General features: G+C 42.1%; 1 protein-coding gene across 1 annotated transcript in view; it reads left to right on the top strand.

The window, feature by feature from the left end:
- The first annotated feature begins 528 nt into the window (after window positions 1-528).
- LOC115464425 (vomeronasal type-2 receptor 26-like) overlaps window positions 529-22,579 on the top strand; it is a 51,398-nt gene continuing 29,347 nt past the window's right edge. Inside the window, exon 1 of the mRNA XM_030194809.1 lies at window positions 529-691. The gene's annotated coding sequence lies outside the window, so the exon portion shown is untranslated. The remainder of the gene's footprint in view (window positions 692-22,579) is intronic.

The raw sequence follows: 22,579 nt of genomic DNA, 5'->3' as shown, positions 1-22,579 counted from the left end.
TTCCTCTCTCTCTATGTAATTTTTACATATACTTTACATTACTATTGAGTACTTTTTTCCTTCTTGTCTGTCTATCTATCTATCTATCTATCTATCTATCTATCTATCTGTCTACTACTACTACTTAACATTTCTAAAGCGCTACTAGGGTTACGCAGTGCTATACAATTTAACATGGAAGGACAGTCCCTGCTCAAGGAGCTTACAATCTAAAAGACAGGTGTACAATCTAGAGACAAGTGTACAATCTAAAAGACAAGTGTAGAGTCAATCTGATAGGGCATACTATATTTCTCGAAAGGTTAGGTGCCGAAAGCAGCATTGAAGAGGTGAGTTTTAAGCAGAGATTTGAAGATGGGTAGGGAGAGGGCTTGGCGTAGGGGTTGAGGAAGATTGTTCCAGGCATAGGGTGAAGCAAGGCAGAATGAGCGGAGTCTGGAGTTGGCAGTGGTGGAGAAGGGTACTGAAAGGAGGGATTTGTCCTGAGAGTGGAGGTTACGGGCAGGCATTGGAGCGGGTGGTGGGGACCAGCTTCGGCGGATGACGTGGTTGCGGCGCCGCGTATCTCAGGATCTGCCATGCCATCCCCAGCTCGCGGTCGCGGTCGCGTCAATTCTGCAGTGCTGCAATGATGGTGATGCCTGCCTAGTGATCCTGCAGCCGGTCTCCCTCCAAGCCGTGTTAGCCGTAGGTAAGCACAGCATTGAGCTCCAGGACTCAACTCAGGCTGGTGAAAACCTGCTGCAAGGGGCAAAATCGGATAGTTGAGCTATTGAGCAGTGCTGGAGAAATCGGGTTCACTCACTGTAATCAGCTTGGTGATCTTGGGCCTCCTTTCCAGGCAGCACTTTGTACCAGGTGATCTTGGGACTCATGGGGGGGGGGGGGGTGGTAGACCTCTGCAGGGAAGCTCAAAAAGGTGTTTTGTGTAATGCTGATGGGCTTCTGAGTGGGGGTGGGCTCTGTCTACATTTCCCAGGTTAAAAAGTAAAGTTTTGTATTGCATTCATGGTGGGTTTTTGGGTGGAGATGTTTAAAAAAAAGTGTTTAATGCTAGTGTGCTTCTGTGTGGGGGAGGGGGGAGGGAAGGGCAGGGCTGATGCCAGGATAGGGGGTAGGGGAGAGGTCAGGGCTGATGCCAGGGTAAGGGGGTAGGGGATAAAGCCACATTGAGCCTGCAAATAGGTGGGAAAATGTGGGATGCAATAAATAAATAAAAATAATAATAAAGGGATAGGGTAGGGCTGGCACTAGTTACAGGGAAGGGTGGGGGTAGGAAAGGTTAGGGCTGATGCTGGGTTATATGGATGGAGGAGTAAAGAAGGGAAGGGTAGTACTGATGCTGAGTTATAGGGAGGGATGGGGGAGTAGGGAAGGGTAAGGCTGATTTTGGGCTTCAGGAATAGATTGGGGGGATAGGAAGGGTAGGGTAGGGCTGATGCTGGGCTATGGGGATGGATGGGGGGGGGGGAGGGAGTCCTTTATTTTGTAATTGATCAGGATTGATCTGTGTTCTGCATGTGATTGAGGTGAGAGATTCTGCTGGCATGTGGTTAGTGTCAGGATCTATATCTCAGTCTGACTTGTCTGGCGCTGTTGTGTATATTCACTGCTTCCTTTTAAAAGATAACTGTCATTGGTATTTGTGAGTTCAGAATTGTTGTTGTTTAGGTTTGCAGCATAGGCTCTGAGAAGCATCCGCAGGATTTAGTGTTATCTGGCAGTGAAGGAATTTTGTGTTGCTATTATTGAGGTGCTCCCAGAATTTGAATATATTTTTCCTATAGAAAGCTGTAAGAGGAAACGTTTTGTATGCTACAGATTCCACAATAGGTGGGGGGAAAAAATCTTGATGTTGACAGTAATTTTGCTTATTTCATCAGTGAGAAATCTGGACTTTGCTTCATGCAGGTTTTGATGTGTTGGTGTAGACAAAGGTTATCATTTGTGAAAAATGTAAATTTATTAACGTGTGTAAATTGATATTGAAATGAAAGTAAATTCTGTCAAGAGCAGTTTATATTTCCCTTGCTTCCCTTTAAAACGAAATGTAAATAAATTATATTTGGGCTTTTTTTAGTTCTGCCACAGACTGCAAATTTCAGTGTGCCATCAACATGAACATTTGCTATAAAGCAAAGTTTGAAGGATATGTGCCATTGCTATAATTATTTTGCAGGGTATTTTCATTATAATAGACTGGTCAAGTTTAAGTTATGGGATAATGTAACTATATTTTAAAATGTCAGTGTTTCCATTAAGTATGTATGTGGTTTATGTTGATGCAGGACAGTTGGGCAGATTATTTATTTAGAAATCCGTCATCAAGTGTACTCTAAGGCATTATTTAGTACTATCCCAAGAAACATACCTATATACAGACCCCCTGATATTCAGTGTTAAACCCAGATATTCACTTCCAGCCATTTCCGGTGTCTGGCATAGAATATCCAGTTTCATTTTTGACTGTGGCAACTTAACTGGTTAAGTCAATATTCAGTGCTAACCCATTAAGTGCTTAGCGATTAAAGATAGGCCTGCTATTTATGCGGCCTAATTTAACCGCTAAACATACTTGGTTTGGCACTGAATACCTGTGCCTAGCCACCTATGTTGCATGATATAGCCAGTTAGTGGCTAGCTGCTAAACGTGGATATTCAGCAGGAGATGACAGGTTATCTCCTGCTGAATAGCCATGGTTATGTGCTAAAATGCTATTTAACTGGCCAAGAGCCGTTCCTGGCTGGTTAAATAATTTTGAATATCAGGCCCATAGTGCCCACCCATATTAGCTCTGGGCCCACCCAAAATGTCAGGCCTGGCTACGCCACTGATTTTGCCCACCGGCTTTCTCAAGGGAGGAGTCACAGGTGTTCTAAAAAACAAGCAGAAGCTTTGTTACAAAACATCCTCCAACAAACAAAGTACAATGGCATAGTTTAGTGGTATCAAAATGCCTGGCAATTTTACTCGTTGCATTCACCCAGCCATTTAAACAACCAAGTATATTAAAATGGTGCCCCTGCTTAAATAGGATGCTGATGTGATGTCCACCAATCAGTTGAATTAGTTCAAAGTACGGAGAGCCTGAAGGGAAAAAACACATACTGTAAGTACATAAGTATTGCCACACTGGGACAGACCAAAGGTCTATCAAGCCCAGCATTCTGTGTCCAACAGTGGCCAATCCAGGTCCCAAATACCTGGCAAGATCCTGAAAAAGTTCAATACATTTTATGATGCTTATCCCAGAAATAAGCGATGTATTTTCTCCAAGTCAATTTAATAATTGCCTATGGACTTTCCTTAAGGAAGCCGTCCAGACCTTTTTAAAACCCCGCTAAGCTAACCACCTTTACCACATTCTCTGGCAACGAATTCCAGAGTTTTAATTACATGTTGAGTGAAGAAACATTGTCTCCAATTTCTATTAAATTTACTATTTTGTAGCTTCATCGCATGCCTCTTAGTCCTAGTATTTTTGGAAAGAGTAAACAAACGATTCACGTCTACCCATTCCACTTTACTCATTATTTTATAGACCTCTATTATATCTCCCCTCAGCCGTCTTTCCTCCAAGCTAAAGAGCCCTAGCCGCTTCAGCCTTTCCTCATAGGGAAGTTGTCCCATCCCCTTTATCATTTTCGTCGCCCTTCTCTGTACCTTTTCTAATTCCACTATATCTTTTTTGAGATGCAGCGACCAGAATTAAACACAATATTCAGGTGTGGTTGCACCATGGACCGATACAAAGGCATTATAATATCCTCACTTTTGTTTTTCATTCCTTTCCTAATAATACCTAACATTCTATTTGCTTTCTTAGCCACCATCGCACACTGAGCAGAGGGTTTCAATGTATCATCAACAACAACGCCGAGATTCCTTTCTTGATCGGTGACTCCTAACGTGGATCCTTGCATTACTTAGTTACAGTTTGGGTTCCTCTTTCCCTCATGCATCACTTTGCACTTGCTCACATTAAATGTCATCTGCCATTTAGACACCCAGTCTCCCAGTCTCCTGAGGTCCTCTTGTAATTTTTCACAATCATATTGCGATTTTTACAACTTTGAATAACTTTGTGTTATCAGCAAATTTAATTACCTCACTAGTTACTCCCATCTCTAGATCATTTATAAATATGTTAAAAAGCAGCAGTCCAGGGGAGAAGAATCAAGATGGCGTCTTGAACGGATGTGTGGTTCTGTTGCTCCTCAGACTCGATTCTGCTCCGACAAGAGGTTTGTCTTCCCGATCCTAGGATGGGGAAGACTGCGGCCCCTCCCTCTGGGGTACCGCCGCCTACACCCACCACTCGCCAGATGACTTTGGAGAGCTTTGGAGTAGGGACACATGGAGAGTGGAAGCCCACCTCGGCAGAATCGGCCTCTCTGGGCCTAGAGCGTAGCATTGAAGGAGTGACGTTAAGTCCTCCTTCCTACACAGCTCCTCCGCGACCCGGAGACGATTCAATGCCGATGGAGTCACGACAGTTCGAGGCCTTACGGCCTGTGACGTTTGTGGAAGGAGGACCTATGGGCACGTCAACCCCGGGGAAGGAAACATCTGAACAGGAGCATGTGCAGGACATTGCTCCTTTAACTCGGGAGATCATAACAGTGAGTACCGGAGGATTATTGAGACCTGCAGTGGTGACTTTGAATACACTTTGGGACGCCATCCAAGGCGTGAATAATACCTTATTATTAATGAATACCTCCGTTAAAGGTGAAATAATGGAAATAAAAAAGACCAATCAGAAACTATCTGATCAAGTTCAAGAACAGAATGTAAAAACTACTAAAATGGCAGGAGAAATTGAAGAATTAAAAAATTTAACTACAGCTTTAATTAAAGAAAGAGAAATCCAAGATAGAAAACTGGAGTACCTTGAAAATAATGGACGTAGGAACAATTTGAGATTTTTGAATTTCCCCAAATCTCTGATTACCTCTGTGGATATGCTCAAGAAATATTTTTGTGACGTACTAGGGATACCTGTGGAGGGATATCCCCCCATAACGAGGGCCCAGTATATAACTGGACTATCTAAATTGCCTAAAGATCAATCCCAAACTGCTCCTAATCCTAATTTAAACTTGACAGAATTCTTGGAGAGTTCTCTTGAACTTATTAAGGAAAGAACGACATTACTGGTAACCTGCGCTCTTGAACCAGATAGAAATAACATTCTTCGGTCATATTTTTGCCATATAAATGATTCTTTCTTGGGACAAAAGATACAGGTTTTTCCTGATATGGCACGTAATTCACAAAAGAGGAGAAAAGAATTCTTTATATATAAATCAAGAGTCCTTAAAATAGGTGGATCTTTTTTGTTGAAATTTCCCTGTAAATGTTATATCTCTTTTGCAATGGTGAATTATGTTTTCTTTCCCCCTAAGAAATTATTAAAATTTATTGAATCTAATCTATTCTGCCCACGGATGTGCATCCCTAAGTTAAAAATGCTGTTAAACCGGCTGTGAGCATCCGTCTCTCTCTACCGTTTGTAATAATTTTATTATTACAATATTCCACTTGAATGATTTCTTAGTTTCTTGAGTCAACCTATGTTGGACAAAATGAATAAGTTTAATTTCTATATCATATTGTTCTGATATAAGGTATTATATCATTTTATAACATAATTTCTGATATTTCCAATACATTTATGTTTGTAAATATAAATGTAAAATTGAATAAATTTTAAAATTAAATAAAAAAGCAGCGGTCCCAGCACCGACCCCTGGGGAACCCCACTAACTACCCTTCTCCATTGAGAATACTGCCCATTTAACCCTACTCTCTATTTTCTATCTTTTAACCAGTTTTTATCCACAATAGGACACTTCCTCCATGACTCCATGACTCTCCATTTTCTTCTGGAGTATTTCATGAGGTACTTTGTGAAATGCCTTTTGAAAATCCAGATACATAATATCAACCAACTGGTCTTTATCCACATGTTTCTTCACCCCTTCAAAGAAATGTAATAGATTGGCGAGGCAAGATTTCCCTTCACATATTGGCTCTGTCTCATTAATCCATGGTTCTGAATAAGCTCTGTAATTTTGTTCTTTATAATAGTCTCTACCATTTTGCCCGGCACCGACATCAGGCTCACTTGTCTATAACTTCCCAGATCCCCTCTGAAACATATTTACAATATCGACGTTACATGTGCTACCCTCCAATCTTCTGGTACCACACTGTATTTTAAAGATAAATTACACATTACTAACAATAGTTCCACCAATTCTATCAGTACTCTAGGATGAACACCATCCGGTCCAGGAGATTTGCTACTCTTCAATTTGTCAAATTGCCCCATTATATCCTCTAGGTTTATAAAGATTTCATTCAGTTTCTCTGAGAAGTCAGCTTTGAATACCATTTCTGGCACCAGTATCTCTCCCAAATCTTCCTCACTGAAGACTGAAGCAAAGAATTCATTTAATCTCTCCACTATGGCTTTGTCTTCCTTTGTTTGCCCCTTTTACCCCTCGGTCATCTAGCGGACCAACCAATTCTTTATCCCGCCTTCTTGCTTTTAATATACCTAACAAAGTACAATGGCATACTTCAATGGCATCAAAACACCTGGCAATTTTACTCACTTGTTGCATTCACCCAGCCGTTTAAACAACCAAGAATATTAAAATGGTGCCCCTGCTTAAATAAGATGCTGACGTGACGTCCACCAGGATGCCATTGTACTTTGTTTGTTGGAGGATGTGTTGTAATGAAGCTCCTGCTTGCTTTTTAGAACACCTTTTCATCCTTTTTGTGTTTTTTTTTTACATCATCTTTCAACTAACAAATGTTTAGTATCTACAGTCTATGGTTTGAATTATTTTTTGAGATTCTTTAGAAGATATGCTTTTCTGATAGATGATTTAGGGTATCCTTGTACATAGAATCGTTGTTGTAATTCTGCAGATTGAATTTTAAAATCTTGAAGAGAGGAGCACACACATCTTGCCCTCAAAAATTGTCTAACTGGGAGATTATATTTTAGATGGTACGGATGAAAGCTGCCAAATTGTAAAAGTGTGTTTCGACTCGCAGGTTTTCGATATAACGATGTAGATAATCCAGTTCCATTCTTATATATCCACAGATCCAAAAATTCAATTGATGTCATACTGGCCGACATAGTGAATGAGATATTCAAATCCAATGTGTTAGGCCAATCAATAAATTCTAATAAAGATTGTTCAGAGTCAGTCCAAAGGAAAAAACATCATCCAAAAAGTGTTTCCACATACGCACCGATTTAAAACATTCAGGTGGATAAATCAACATAGATTCAATGCGAGCAATATAGAGTGTTGCAACTGACGGGGCTAACGTAGCTCCCATTGCTACACCTTAGGTTTGCAGATAGAATTTGTTGTCAAACAAAAATAGTTATTCAAAATAACTAATTCTGCCAAATGAAGAATACAATCCGATGAAATCCGCTGGGGTTCATTACGTGCTTCAACAATTTGTCTAATGATCTTCAGATCCCCTATCTGAGGGATCCGAGTATATAAAGACACTATGTCCAGGGTTACTAACCATGTATTTTCAGTCACATTGTCAATCTTTTCCATCTCTCTCAGAAAATGAGAGGAATCCTTAATATAGGGTGGCATTTCTTTCACATGATTTTTCAAAAACAGATCAACAAATTGAGACAATGGTTTTAAAACAGATGACTTGGTAGAAACAATTGGACGTCGTGGCGGATTATCCATCCGTTTATGGATTTTCGGTAGAAAATAAATTTTAGGAGTCTGTTAATCTGTCTTTTGCAATCCCTCCATGGGATCTATGGAGAGCACTCTATATGCTGCATTGTCATCATTATTATTATTATTATTAGCATTTGTATAGTGCTACCAGATGCACGCAGCGCTGAACACGTGATACAAAGAGACAGTCCCCCCTGCTCAAAAGAGCATTGAATTGTCATTCAATTGAATTGTCATTCAATTGTTTCATTGCTTCCTCTCGGTATTGATGTTCATCCCAAATCACAGTTGCCCCTCCTTTATCTGCTCTTAAGACAACAATGGAGGGTTCATTCATCAGCTGTTTTAAGGCAGTCCATTGTTTAAATGATAGGTTACTTTTTCCTTTGTTCAAACTCCTAGTTTGTTCCAATGCTTCAAGATACTGAAAGATCAAATCTTTAAATGTAGACACCACAGGATTAATTGGGCCAGGTGGATACCAGTTAGAGGGCGGTTTGACCACAGAAATGTCAATAGTGCTGGAATGATCCAGAAAATAGACTTTACATTGCAATTTGCGAAAAATCTTTTTGAAGAGCTACACGAAGGCGAAAGGGATCATGACGAGTTGTAGGCACAAAACCCAATCCAAGATTTAAGAGACTGGTTTCATCATCCGTGAGAACATATGTAGAGATGTTCACTATTGTTTCCGATATGTCTGTACACGGGAGTTCCCTGGTTGGTTTCGATCTTTGTACACTTGTTGTTTCTGTTGAGCCACTTTGGTTTTTGTCTTCATAGTGCCCAGACCACCTCCTTCCCCCGTCCGTTCACTCGGTTCTTGATCACTTCCTGTACTCATCTCTTCACTCTCATCCGTTGAACCCTCAAAGGCCACTCGTTTTCGTGTATTCACAGCATGATCTCTTTTATGCCAGGTGTTAATCCGACCAGATTGATAATCCCGCTCATCACGTTTCAATTTTTTTATCTTAACTTGTCTTATAGAATCTCTCATTGATTGCACTGTCTTCTTCAACTCTCCCATACGTTTATCGAAATCCTCCGGGATTTGGCTGATTTTCAAAGCCTCTTCAACCGTATTAATTTGAGCTTTAAGGTCAATTTCAACTTGTGCTGTAGTTTCAACAATTAGTGCCATCAGATTTCTTCTGCACTTATTCAATATGGCTGACCATTTATCCATAAAGATCCTATCTGAAACGAAAATATTAGGTTCTTTTATAATTCGTAACCCTCTCGGGATCCATGATTTTCTGAGATATTGCACCAGCGTACTCGCATGAAGTTCCACCCTTGCTAATCTCTTTTGTAAATTTTCCAACTCCATCCAGGAGCCCAGGGGATCAGATCCATCCTCATCTTCAAGCAGCATAGGGCACTGCAACAATTTCTGAATTTGTTCTTCAGTATAACCCTCAAATTCACGTGCCATGTTATTCAGTACAATAACCAGTCAGTGGCTAGTTTTCATCTACTCAAAATTTAAACACCAATCCCAGAATGTACCAAATAGAAAATTAGCTCAATAGGATCAGGTAAGCATTTAATCAAAAAAATTTTCCAAAAAATCATTTAGGTTTTTTACTTATTTTTCAATCCAACCAAAAACAGATATTAGTGCTTACAGGTTTACACAACTATGGTGACCTCAGCAGTGCTCACTGCCAACAGTGTCTATATGGCAATGTAATTAGCACCCACTTCTTCATCGGCACACCCAATTAATCAATTTTTTACTATATATAATTTTTCTTCTTTTCTCTACTTATTTTACTTATCTTTTTTTATGTCAGGCCCAGGGGTGCAGCTGTCTGACATGCATGTTTCGCTCAAACATGAGCTGTATCAAGGACATTCCCCTATAATGAAAACAAACACAAGATCAGTTGTTTCTCCCCATGCTTAAAAAGCCAACCTTATCAGCTTTTCTAACAAGGGTCACTTTAGATCAAATTAAAACAAAGATCTTACCTCAAGTCTCCCTTAGCGCCAGCTCTGCTATTATTTACTGGGATCACCCCCTACAAAGATGGCGACAGTGTTCTTAAACCCACATTTAAATATCCTCGTTATTCATGACGTGATGGGCCCTCCCCCAGACTCCCATTGGACCTATGGTGACCTCAGCAGTGCTCACTGCCAACAGTGTCTATATGGCAATGTAATTAGCACCCACTTCTTCATTGGCACACCCGATTAATCAATTTTTTCAATTTTTCTTCTCTTCTCTACTTATTTTACTTATCTTTTTTTATGTCAGACACAGGGGTGCAGCTGTCTGACATGCATGTTTCGCTCAAATATGAGCTGTATCAAGGACATTCTCCTAAAATGAAAACCAAACACAAGATTAGTTGTCTCTCCCCATGCTTAAAAAACCAACCCTATCGGCTTTTCTAACAAGGGTCACTTTAGATCAAATTAAAACAAAGATCTTACCTCAAGTCTCCCTTAGCGCCAGCTCTGCTATTATTTACTGGGATCACCCCCTACAAAGATGGCGCCAGTGTTCTTAAACCCACATTTAAATATCCTCGTTATTCATGACGTGATGGGCCCTCCCCCAGACTCCCATTGGACCTACTGAGCTAGAACCTGTCAAATCAGCGATGCCCATTCCAACTCAGCATTTGAGCTGGCCGGCATCACTGTGTGCAAAGAAAAAATGTAAAACTGTTCTCTGTAATTCAATAGTTTTTTAACCAACGCCCCCTTTTATTAAAAGAGAAGACATCGAATGAAATTGCACAAGATGATAGAGAAAGTTTAACCTGTGTTCTCCCTTTTACGGAGATGAGTCAGAAGGTGGTGCGGATTATTAAAACACACTGGCATATTTTGCAATTGTTTCCTTGTTTTTTAGAGTTTCCACGAATCTCATATACTAAAGGAAAAAACATTGGGAGAACGGTTGGCTACAAAAAAATTTCTCTACTCTAGATCAGTAGATATTAGAGGGGGGCAATTGGAGTGCGGGCGATGTCAGTGGTGTAAAACAGGAATTATGGGTCATACTTGGCATGTTCCAGGTAGAGATAGGATTGTTAAATTGAGGGATAGGGTTACCTGTGACTCTAGTAATGTAGTTTACAGTATTATATGCCCCTGTGGGTTGATTTATATAGGGAGGAGTGCCAGACCCATCAAGGTGCGTTTAACGGAACATAAATCTAGAATTACCACACAAAATATGCAAGCCCCTTTGGTGGATCACTGGCTGGAGTGTGTCAGGTTTTCAGGTTCAGAGCCCGCGGGGTCGGGCTCTGGAGCAAACGTGAGCCCTTGGGCTGCTGACGAGGAGTGACTGCAGAAGGCAAAACCCACCAACCAACGCTGGGCAAGCACACCAGCACCGGCAGGGACTGCAGGCACCGCCCAGCGAGCCAGAACTCACGGACTGGAATCCCCCGGACTGGAGGACACAGGACTGGAACACTGGACTGGAAAACACCGGACTGGAACACACCGGACCGGAACACACTGGACTGGAGCACCCTGGACTGGAGCACCCTGGACTGGTCCGGCCAGCTTCACCTGCACTTAGCCACTGCCCCCAAGGGTTGAGCCCTTGGGTTCGAGTGGCCGGCAGGACTTACCAGATACCGGGTAACACAGGGACCAGGATACTCGAACAAGCTTGCAACAGAAGTGCTCCTAAATCCTAAACTGACCTAAGTGCTCCCAAGGCCAACCAACAGAAGAACTCCAAACAGAAACCAACAAAAGTGTTCCTAACAATAAACCAACAAAAGGACTTCCTAAGCCCTATACTAATGGAAATGCTACCAATAGCACCACTAGGAAAAGCAGGGGAGCCACAGGGAAAGAGCAGGGAACCTAAACACATAAACTAGCACAGGTGCTCCTAAGCACCAAGCACCACAGCTCTACAACCCTAAACTAACTACAGTGCTTCTAAGCACCCAACTACCAGCAGAGCTCCTAGCACTAAAAGGGAAGACAGGGGAGCCAAAAGGGAAAAAACAGGGAAGCTAAACACAGAAGTCAGCAGTGCTTCCAAAGCACTAAACACAACAGAGCTTCCAAAGCCCCAATCACAGAAATGCTTCTAAAGCACCAAACCCAGAAGTGCTTCTAAAGCACCAAAACCATAAGTGCTTCCAAAGCACCAAAACACAGTAGTGCTTCTAAAGCACCCAAAGGGAAAGCAGGGGAACCACCAGGGAAAAGCAGGAAAGCTAAACACACAAGTCACAAGTGCACACTGCACTAACACTGACCTGGCCCTATAGTAAGCGCAAATGCAAACGTTGCAAATGCCCTGAAGGGAAGAACACCACTTCCTTATCAAGGCCCTGCCTGATGATGTCACCACTACCAGACACAGGCAGGCAGCATACTGAAACAGAGCTAGAGCTAACTCAGGCTTAACTCCCACAGCTGCAGTATAGCAGAGCAATTAGAGCCACGCTGGAAGCAACCAGCACACAGAGGCAGCTAGCTCAGGTAACACACACAGCTGCAGTATAGTAAAGCAATTAGACTCACGCTGGGAGCAGCCAGCCCTCAGACACAGAGCCAGCTCTAGCAACACAGAAAGAAGAAACAGAAGCCAGCACAGAAGCTGACCACCAGAATAAGGTAAGTCTGGGAGAGGTCACGGCCACAATCGTAACAGAGTGCCACCATCAGGTTGCAGATATACGATGGAGAATATTAGAACATGTGGGTCTAGGAGAGGAGGGAGGGTCGGTTAAAAAACTATTGAATTATAGAGAACAGTTTTACATTTTTTTTTTAAATACGGTGATGCCGGCCGGCTTAAATGCCGAGTTGGAATGGGCATCGCTGATTTGACAGGGTCTAGCTCAGTAGGTCCAATGGGAGTCTGGGGGAGGGCCCATCACATCATGAATAACGAGGATATTTAAATGTGGGTTTAAGAACGCTGGCGCCATCTTTGTAGGGGGTGATCCCGGTAAATAATAGCACAGCTGGCGCTAAAGGAGACTTGAGGTAAGATCTTTGTTTTAATTTGATCTAAAGTGACCCTTGTTAGAAAAGCCGATAGGGTTGGTTTTTTAAGCATGGGGAGAGACAACTAATCTTGTGTTTGGTTTTCATTTTAGGAGAATGTCCTTGATACAGCTCATATTTGAGCGAAACATGCATGTCAGACAGCTGCACCCCTGTGTCTGACATAAAAAAAGATAAGTAAAATAAGTAGAGAAGAGAAGAAAAATTGAAAAAATTGATTAATCGGGTGTGCCGATGAAGAAGTGGGTGCTAATTACATTGCCATATAGACACTGTTGGCAGTGAGCACTGCTGAGGTCACCATAGTTGTGTAAACCTGTAAGCACTAATATCTGTTTTTGGTTGGATTGAAAAATAAGTAAAAAACCTAAATGATTTTTTGGAAAAATTTTTTGATTAAATGCTTACCTGATCCTATTGAGCTAATTTTCTATTTGGTACATTCTGGGATTGGTGTTTAAATTTTGAGTAGATGAAAACTAGCCACTGACTGTTTATAATGAATAAGGCACAAAAAGGAGCGCTGAATAACCAGATGATCAGGAATGACCTCTCCTGACTCCCCCAGTGGTCACTAACACCCTCACAGCCCCCAAAATGTGATTTAAAACATTACTTGCCAGCCTCAGATGTAATACTCAGGTCCATTAGAGCAGCATGCAGGTCCCTGGAGAAGTGTAGTGGTCAGTGCAGTGCACTGAAGACAGATGGTCCCAGGCCCATACATCCCCTTACCTGTTAAACTTGTGGAAGAAACTGTGAGCCCTCCAAAACTCACCAGAAATCCACTGAACTCACATATAGGTGCCCCTTTCACCCATAAGGGCTTTGTTAGTGGTGTACAGTTGAGGGTAGTGGGTTTTGGGTAGGTTTTAAGGCGGCTCAGCAGACAAGATAAAGGAGCAGTCGTGAGATGTGTACCTGGCAGTATTTTATGAAGTCTACTGCAGTGCCCCCTAGGGTGCCCTACTGCTTTCCTGGGATCTCTGGGGGACCAGTCTATTAAAAATGCTGGCTCCTCCTACATCCCGATGTCTTGATTTTGTGCATTTTGCACTTAGACATTTTTTTTAATGGACTAAAACACAAAATGTCCAAATCACAAAACCTTGTTCTAAGCCGTATTTTTGAAAAAAAAAAAATCAGATGTTTTTCTTTTTTGAAAATGATCTTCTTTCCTATTCAGATTTTGAACATTTTTTGCACAGTGTCCAAAGACAGACTTAGATGTCATATGAAAAATGCACCTCTGTTTATATAAGCAGAAATATGTTTGAACTTGGCAGTTAACTTGACAGATAAGTTCACTATTGAAATTCTAATTTTCAGCTTCATCATTATCTGAAGAACGTTCACTTTAAGAACAATCTGGATGAAGAGATATTTTTGGATGAGAATAGAGACCTGAGCACTGGCTACAATATTATAAACCTGGTCCAGCTACCCAATGGAGTAGAGCATCATGAAATTGTTGGAAGTTATAACCCTTATGCTTCCCAAGGGCAGGATTTCATTATCAATGAGAAGGCAATCGTATGGGAGAATACATCCACTCAGGTTAGATTTAAGAAACATTAGAGAACGAGGAAAGGCACTGGATCATGTTGCATCATGCATGTTGTTAACTGCAGCTGTTTAACTGGAGTGTCTCAATTTTAAATGAAGCAGAAATAATAATGCAGTAGACCTTGCAAATAGGTTTTGAATTGATAAAGGCATGAATATTTATGTTCAGAGAAAGTTGAGAATAAGAACAATTCTGGAAGAGGATACTGGGGTCAAAAAGAGACTAGATTAGACAGCAGAAGGCCATTTTTCAAACTGATTCAATTAAGTAAAGGCTGGTGTGGCTCTTGACCATCGCCTGAGGCAAAGTCCCTCTGATTAAAATGGTGGTTCCTCCTGAGGAAGTGAAACAAAATGCAGTCCAGCATTGAGGAACCGACTGAGCAGGCGCAGCTTCATTAATTTGGAGGTGGATTCAGTAACCTCTCACACCTGACCCATGGTTGAACATAACGGGTGTTACTTAATAGTGAACGTTTAGGATCTATAGCTGTACTTGAATGGAACTTTCACGGCATTTGTCAAGATCAAGGATTTATTGATGCCTGAACTTTCCGAGCAGCATGAGACAAGTGTGGTATCGTTTGATAAGCGTTCCATGAATCAGCTGAGTTGAACATTTTGAGCGATTCAGCATTACATATTGGGTCACTATTCTAATGTACCTTTAGTGGTCATTAAGGACCATAGCTATACTATGTGTATTTCACGCAGATGTCATTGTGAAACACAGTCATGCTCATTATTGTTATTTATTTTCAAACTATGGGGTTAAGTGGGTGATTGGTGTATGAATGTGATTGAATGGAAAGTTTTACAGATGTTTGTGTCCGATGTTAGGGCATTTAGACACATTAAATAGGTGTTTTTGCATTTCATAAAAAGAAGTTTCTGGAGTCTTTTTGTGTAATTAGATATCTAGTATAAGGCTCCGGTATTTCATCATTTTCCCTAATTGTGAGGATTATTAAATTTTAACTGCCAGACCCTCGACCATTCTTCTAACTTTCAGAGATCCCTTCTCATCGGTTCTACTCCCTCCAGGGTATCCACTCTATTGGCTATCTAAATGTCATCCGCAAAGAGGCAAACCTTTCCTTCCAACCCTTCAGCAATATCTCTCACAAATATATTAAACAAAATGGGCCCCAGCACCGACCCCTGAGGAACCTCACTGCTCAACATCCTTTCCTCAGAGCGGATTCCATTTACTACCTCCCTCTGCCACCTGTTGGTCAACCAGTTTTCTATCCAGTTCACCACTTTTGGTCCTAAGTTCAGCCTTTTCAGCTAATTCACGAGTCTTCTGTGGGGGACCATGTCAAAGGCTTTGCTGAAATCCAAGTAGATTACATCTAGCACATGGCCTTCATCCATTTCTTTTGTCACCCAGTCAAAGAAGTCAATGAGATTCATTTGGCAGGATTTTCCTTTGGTAAATCCATGTTGTCTCAGGCCCTGTAACCCATTGTCTTTTAGAAAGTTGACTATCCTTTCTTTCAGCAGCGACTCCGTTATTTTTCCTACCACTGACATGAGACTTACCGGTCTGTAGCTTCCCACTTCTTCCCTGTCTACACTTTTGTGAAGAGGGACCACATCCGCTTGTCTCCAATCTCGCGGAACCTTTCCCATCTCTAAAGATCTATTAAATATATCTTTAATAGGTCCCGCCAGGACCTCCCTGAGCTCCCTCAGTATCCTGGGATGTATCCCGTCCAGCCCCATAGCTTTGTCCACCTTCAATTCTCCAGCTGTTTATAAACTTTCTTCCGTAAACGGTGCAGCATGCACTCCATTCCCAAATATTCCTTCAACAACCAACCACGATCCTTCACCAGGATTTTCCTCCATGAACACCGAAGAGTTGTTTAGCACATTCGCTTTATCCTCATCACTTTCCACATAACCATTCTCATTATCTTTCAGTCTTGCAATTCCATTCCTGTCTTTTCTCCTTTCTCCAATATATCTGAAAAAAGTCTTGTCAACTCTGTTTACATCTTTAGCCATTTTTTCTTCCCCTCGCGCTTTCGCTAGCTGTATTTTCCTCTTGGCTTCTTTGAGTTTAATCCGATAATCTTTTCCGTGATCCTCTCATTGCATTCTTTTGTATTTCTTGAACAAAGCCCCTTTTGCTCTTATTTTTTCAGCTACTTGGTTGGAGAACCATATAGGCTTCCGGTTTCTCTTGGTTTTGTTGACTTTCCTTGCATAAAGATCAGTTGCCATATTTATAGCAGCCTTCAGCTTTTTCACCACCGATGTTCCACTTCTCCTAGGCCTTCCCACTTCAACAGCTCCTTTTTCAGGTATTCCCTCATTTTATCAAAATCAGTATGTCTGAAATCCAGTACTTTGAGTTTTGTTTGTCCACACTCTGCCTTCGCCTTTATATCAAACCATATTGTGTGATGATCACTATTATATAGGTGGGCACCCACCCAGATATTAGAAACACGTCCTTCATTTGTGAGCACTAGATCCAGCATTGACCCTTCCCTTGTGGGTTCCATCACCATTTGTCTGAGCAAGGCACTTTGACAGGCGTCCACAATCAACCTACTTCTTTCCGATTCCGCAGATGGGACGTTCCAATCCACTTCAGACAAGTTGAAATCTCCCAACAGTAGCACCTCCCCTTTCATGCCAATCTTTTGAATATCCTTTATCTGATCCTTGTCTAGCTTCCCTATTTGTGCCGGAGGTCTGTAGATAACCCCCGTGTGGATACAGGTTCCATCTTCTCTTTCCAGGATGATCTATAAAGCTTCTTCCTTTCCCCAGGCGCCCTGCATTTCAGCCGCTCTGATATTGTCTCTCACATACAGTGTCACGCCTCCACCCCTTCGGCCCTCTCTATCCTTTCTAAAAAGATTATAGCCTGGTATAGTCACATCCCATTCATGGGAATCATTGAGCCACGTATCTGTAATAGCAACAATATCCAAGTTTTCTTCAAACATCAGGGCTTGCAAGTCTTGAATCTTTTTACCTAGACTACGAGCATTTGTGCTCATTGCTTTCCATCTGTGTAGAGAGTTTAGGTGGTTTTCTGTATTTAGCTTTTTTTTTTTTAGTTCAATTTCATTAAGAGGCCCTTTTACTTAGCTGTGGTAAAAGGGGGCCTAAGCTAGCATCAGTGCATCTTTTTGATGTGCGTTGAGGCCCCCTTTATTGCAGCAGGTAAAAGGCTGTCTTTTTTGTTGAAAAGAAATGACCGCGTGGTAAGTGAACCACTTAGTGCACAACCATTTGTGGAGGAAACCCTTACCAACACCCATTGAGATGGCGGTAAGGGCTCCCATGCTAACCCGGTGGTAACTGGGCAGAGCAACGTGCTGCCTGATTACCAATCGGTAAGCCCCAGTGCTATAAAAATAGAAAATATCTTTGTTGCAACAAAAATGTTGCATGCTGGGGGTGGGAACTACTGCCTGGCTCTTGAGGTAGCTCGGAAGTAGTTACGGATTGGCACGCTGCAAAGCCCATTGCTGCACACCAACCCTTTAGTAAAAGTGCTCATAAATTTTCACAGATATATATATAACAATATAGTGAATAAGACATAACAGTAATGGAAATATTGGTGCACGTTATACAATGAGCAATCCAATAATTATTTAGTAGATGATTAAAGAAAACAATAAATCATGGAAACATGACAGCAGATAAGGGCCTCATGGTCCATCCTGTCTGCCCATCCTCAGTAACCACTAACTCCTCTTTTTCCTAAGAGATCCCACATGTCTATCTCACGCCACCTTAAACTCTGAGACAGTGTTCGTTTCCAAGACCTCCACCGGGAAGCCATTTCACACATCCACCAGCCTTTCCATGAAAGAGTATTTCCTCAGATTCATCCTGTCTATTGCCTCTTAACTTCATCATATTCCCTCTCATTCCAGAGGTTTCCTTCATTTGAAAGGGCTCACCTCCTGTACATTAATGCCACTGAGGTATTTAAACGTCTCAATCATATCCCCTCTCTCCCGCCTCTATTCCAGCTCTTTTCATACATAGAAGCACTTCACCCCCATACTGTACCGTTCCCTCGGGTTTTTGTGACCCAAGTACATGACCCTGCATTTCTTAGCATTAAATCTTAGTTCCCAATTTGTGAACCATTCTTCAAGCTTCACCAGATCCTTCCTCATGCTATCCACACCTGTAGGGTGTCAACACCTATTACAGAGTTTGGTATCATCTGCAATCCCAGACAGCCCTTCCACTATATCACTCACAAAGATGTTAAAAAGAGCCGGCCCAAGGATTGATCCCTGCGGTGGTAACATCCTTTTCCTCAGAGCAAAATCCATTTATCACTACCCTCTGTCTCCTTCCGTTTAACCAGTTTTTATCCCAGTCAGTCACTTTAGGTCCCATACCGAGGGCATTCAGTTTACTTATCAGTCTCACCTGTGTGGAACCGTATATATTTGGACAATGAACTCAGAGCACAAGAGCCAGTAGCACTGGGGCATTTAGATGTTATCAGTAAACGGTAAATATTGGAAAATAGTACATACAGGAAATGAGCTACAGCTTACAAGTTCTGTTGAGCTTTTTAAAGTGGTTTACAATTAATCCCATGGCTTTTTGAAAGCAGTGAGAGCATCATTTCTTTCTGCCGCTACACCCTCAAGTTTTGCATTAGTGCTGCAAATAGTTTTCCACCATCAGCCTTATTTTCAAAAGAGAAAGACGCCCATATTTCGACCCAAATCGGGAGATGGGCACCTTTCTCCCTGGGCGACCAAATCGGTATAATCGAAAGCCGATTTTGGTCGTCTTCAACTGCACTCCGTCGCAGGAACGACCAAAGTTGATGGGGGCATGTCAGAGGCATGGTGAAGGCAGGACTGGGGCGTGGTTATCGGTTGAGGAGAGATGGCCGCCTTTGGCCAATAATCGAAAAAAAAGCGGTTTTACCGCAATTTTGGGTCACTTTTTTGGACCCTTTTTTTTTCACGAACAAGTCCCCAAAAGGTGCCCCAACTGCCCAGATGACCACCGGAGGGAATCGGGGATGACCTCCCCGGACTCCCCCAGTGATCACTAACCCCCTCCCACCAAAAAAAAGACCTTTAAAAACTTTTTTTTCTAGCCTGTATGCCAGCCTCTAATGTCATCCCCAGCTCCATCACAGCAGTATGCAGGTCCCTGGACCAGTTGTTAGTGGGTGCAGTGGACTTCAGCCAGGTGGACCCAGGCCCATCCCCCCTACCTGTTACACTTGTGGTGGAAAATGGGAGCCCTCTAAACCCCCCCTAAAACCCACTGTACCCACAGGTAGGTGCCCCCTCCACCCATAAGGGCTATGGTAATGGTGTAGAATTGTGGGGAGTGGGTTTTGGGGGGGATTTGGGGGGCTCAGCACCCAAGGGAAGGGAGCTATGCACCTGAGAACAATTAGGATATTTTTAAAAACTTTTTAGAAGCGCCCCCTGGGGTGCCCGGTTGGTGTCCTGACATGTGAGGGGGACCAGTGCACAATGAATCCTAGCTTCTCCCATGACCAAAGGGCTTGCATGTGCTCGTTTTTGAGCAGGGCATTCTTGGTTTCCATTATCGTTGAAAACCGAGTTCGCCCAGCTGTAATGTCGTCCTAAATGTGGGGATTTGGGCGTTTTCGACCGTATTATCGAAATGAAAGATGGACGTCCATCTTTTTCGAAAATACGGTTCAGCCCGCCCCTTCATGGACCCGTTCTCGGAGATGGACATCCTTACACATGGGCGTTCGCGTTCGATTATGCCCATCCATGTATTCTATTCCAGTTGAGAGGAATCTTTCCAAACCATTAATATAGATTTGATTGCAATTAGAAAAATAGATTTTAATAGCTGTGGTTTGTGTTTCCGTAGCAGGGATTAGAAGGCTAAATCCCCAAAAATGACAACAGGGAATGATAAGTGTTCCTGTATTTGCAGCAAGGAGGTGATCATTTGCCACAGTTTTTCCCAGAATAACTTAAGTTATGGACAGTAATAAAGCATAGGATCCAGAGTGCCAACAGTACTAGGAGACAAACACAAATTAGATTTTACACTATTAATTTGGAAAGTTAATACAAAATATGTTGAAAAAACTGTAATCTGTAAAAGGAACATAAAAACAATGTACAAAATACAAAAACAGATGTACAAACACAACCTTCGCAGAATATACACCATGTAGCAAGTATATTCAGGCTAATAATGGTGAGCAAACAGAGGATAAGAGGATAAAAGAGTGCTGCTTTGAAATGTACCTACTTGTGCTGATAAAAAAGAAGACGATATGTGAAATAAGGTGAAGTAACAAAGATGATACTATTTTATATGCACATTTATGCACATTTTTTCTATAAACCTCAATCATAACCCCCCCCCCCCCCCCATCCGTATCTTTTCCAAGCTGAAGGGCCTTAACCTTTTTAGTCTTTCCTACATAAGTACATAAGTAATGCCACACTGGGAAAAGACCAAGGGTCCATCTAGCCCAGCATCCTATCCACGACAGCGGCCAATCCAGGCCAAGGGCACCTTTCAAACTTCCCAAATGTACAAATATTCTATACATGTTATTCCTGGAATTGTGGATTTTTCCCATTTAGTAGCGGTTTATGGACTTGTCCTTTAGGAAACCGTCTAACCACTTTTTAAACTCTGCCAAGCTAACCGCCTTCACCACATTCTCCTGCAACGAATTCCAGAGTTTAATTACGCGTTGGGTGAAGAAACATTTTCTCCAATTTGTTTTAAATTTACTACACTGTAGTTTCATCGCATGCCCCCTTTCATCGCATGCCTCATATGGGAGGAGTTCTAACTCCTTTAACATTTTGGTCACTCTTCTTTGAACCTTTTCTAATTCTGCTATATATTTTTTTAAATCATTTTTATTGGGTTTACAAGAAACTTTAAACCAATATAACGTACAACAACAAAGAACAAATGGAAAAAAAATGCATTACATAAAGATAAATGTGACAATTTAAGTATAAATATAAAAATCTAATCTCTAGGAGATGCTGATGTTTTGATGTAATGATCAAAAGGAGCCCAATGCTTTTTAAAAGTAGGCAATTGATGAAATTTAAAAGCTGCAGATTCTTCATAGTTTCTAATAGTACAAAGATGACTCTACCGTTCACAAAAGTTCAAATGCAAATTACTTTTACAATGAAGTATTATAAGACTAGTAAAAAAGGCCCGTTTCTGACACAATTGAAATGGGCGCTAGCAAGGTTTTCCTCGGAGTTTGTATGTTTGAGAGAGTGTGTGTGAGAGTGACTGTGTGTGAGAGAGAGAGTGAATCTGCGAGTGTGTGTGTGTGACAGAGAGAGTGAGACTGGGTGCGAGTGTGTCTGAGAGGGAGTGTGTGTGCCAGGGTTCCTTCCCTCCCACCCAGTTCCAGTGTCCCCCCTTCCTCCGTGTTTCAGGGTCGTCCCCCCCTTTTTTTTTTTAGTTTTTGTACAGGTGGTGCATTCCCCCCTCCTCCCCTCTCGTCCCCTCCTCCAAGTTCCAGACTCCCCTCCCTCCCTTCCTCCCCTCCCTTCCTCCCCTCCCCCCCTCCGAGTTCCAGACCCCACCTCCCTCCCTCTGATTTGCAGATCCCCCTTCCTCCAATTTCTTGACCCCCCTCAGAGTTCCTGACCCCCCCGTCAGAGTTCCTGACCCCTGGACCCCCCTGCTGCGACCCTCTTGCGCACCCCTTCGCGCCGCCAACCCTTGGGGCTTCGGAGCCCATCTGTGAAGAAAGTTACGGACACAGCCAGGCAGACGCATAGACCGTTGGGGGTGAGAATTATATAGGACACGTCATAATGGGTCTAGTGACATTAGCAAGGGCTTCGGAGCCCATCTGTGAAGCAAGTTACGAACACAGGCAGGCAGATGCATAGAATGTTGGAGGTAAGAATTATTATATAGGATGAGTGGCTAGAGCCATCATTATATCAAAAGGTTTTTGATATTGATCCTCAAGTGTAAGTTTAGGGGTTGAAGAACGAAGTATTATCACATCATATGTCAAACCAACAGGTGAGGAGAAGGGAATTATTGCACATAGTCTTTTCCATATTAAATGCTATATCTTTTTTGAAATATGGAAACCAGAACTGTACACAGTACTCAAGGTGAGGTCACACCATGGAGCTATAAAGAGGCATTATTATATATTTGGTCTTATTTTGTATCCCTTTTCTAATAATTCCTAGCATCCTGTTTGCTTTTTTGGATGCCGCTGTACACCGGTCAGAAGTCAATCTTTCTG

The sequence above is a fragment of the Microcaecilia unicolor genome, chromosome 3 (genome assembly GCF_901765095.1).
Source record: "Microcaecilia unicolor chromosome 3, aMicUni1.1, whole genome shotgun sequence".
Classification (NCBI taxonomy): domain Eukaryota; kingdom Metazoa; phylum Chordata; class Amphibia; order Gymnophiona; family Siphonopidae; genus Microcaecilia; species Microcaecilia unicolor.
This window is presented reverse-complemented; position numbering and strand designations above follow the sequence as displayed.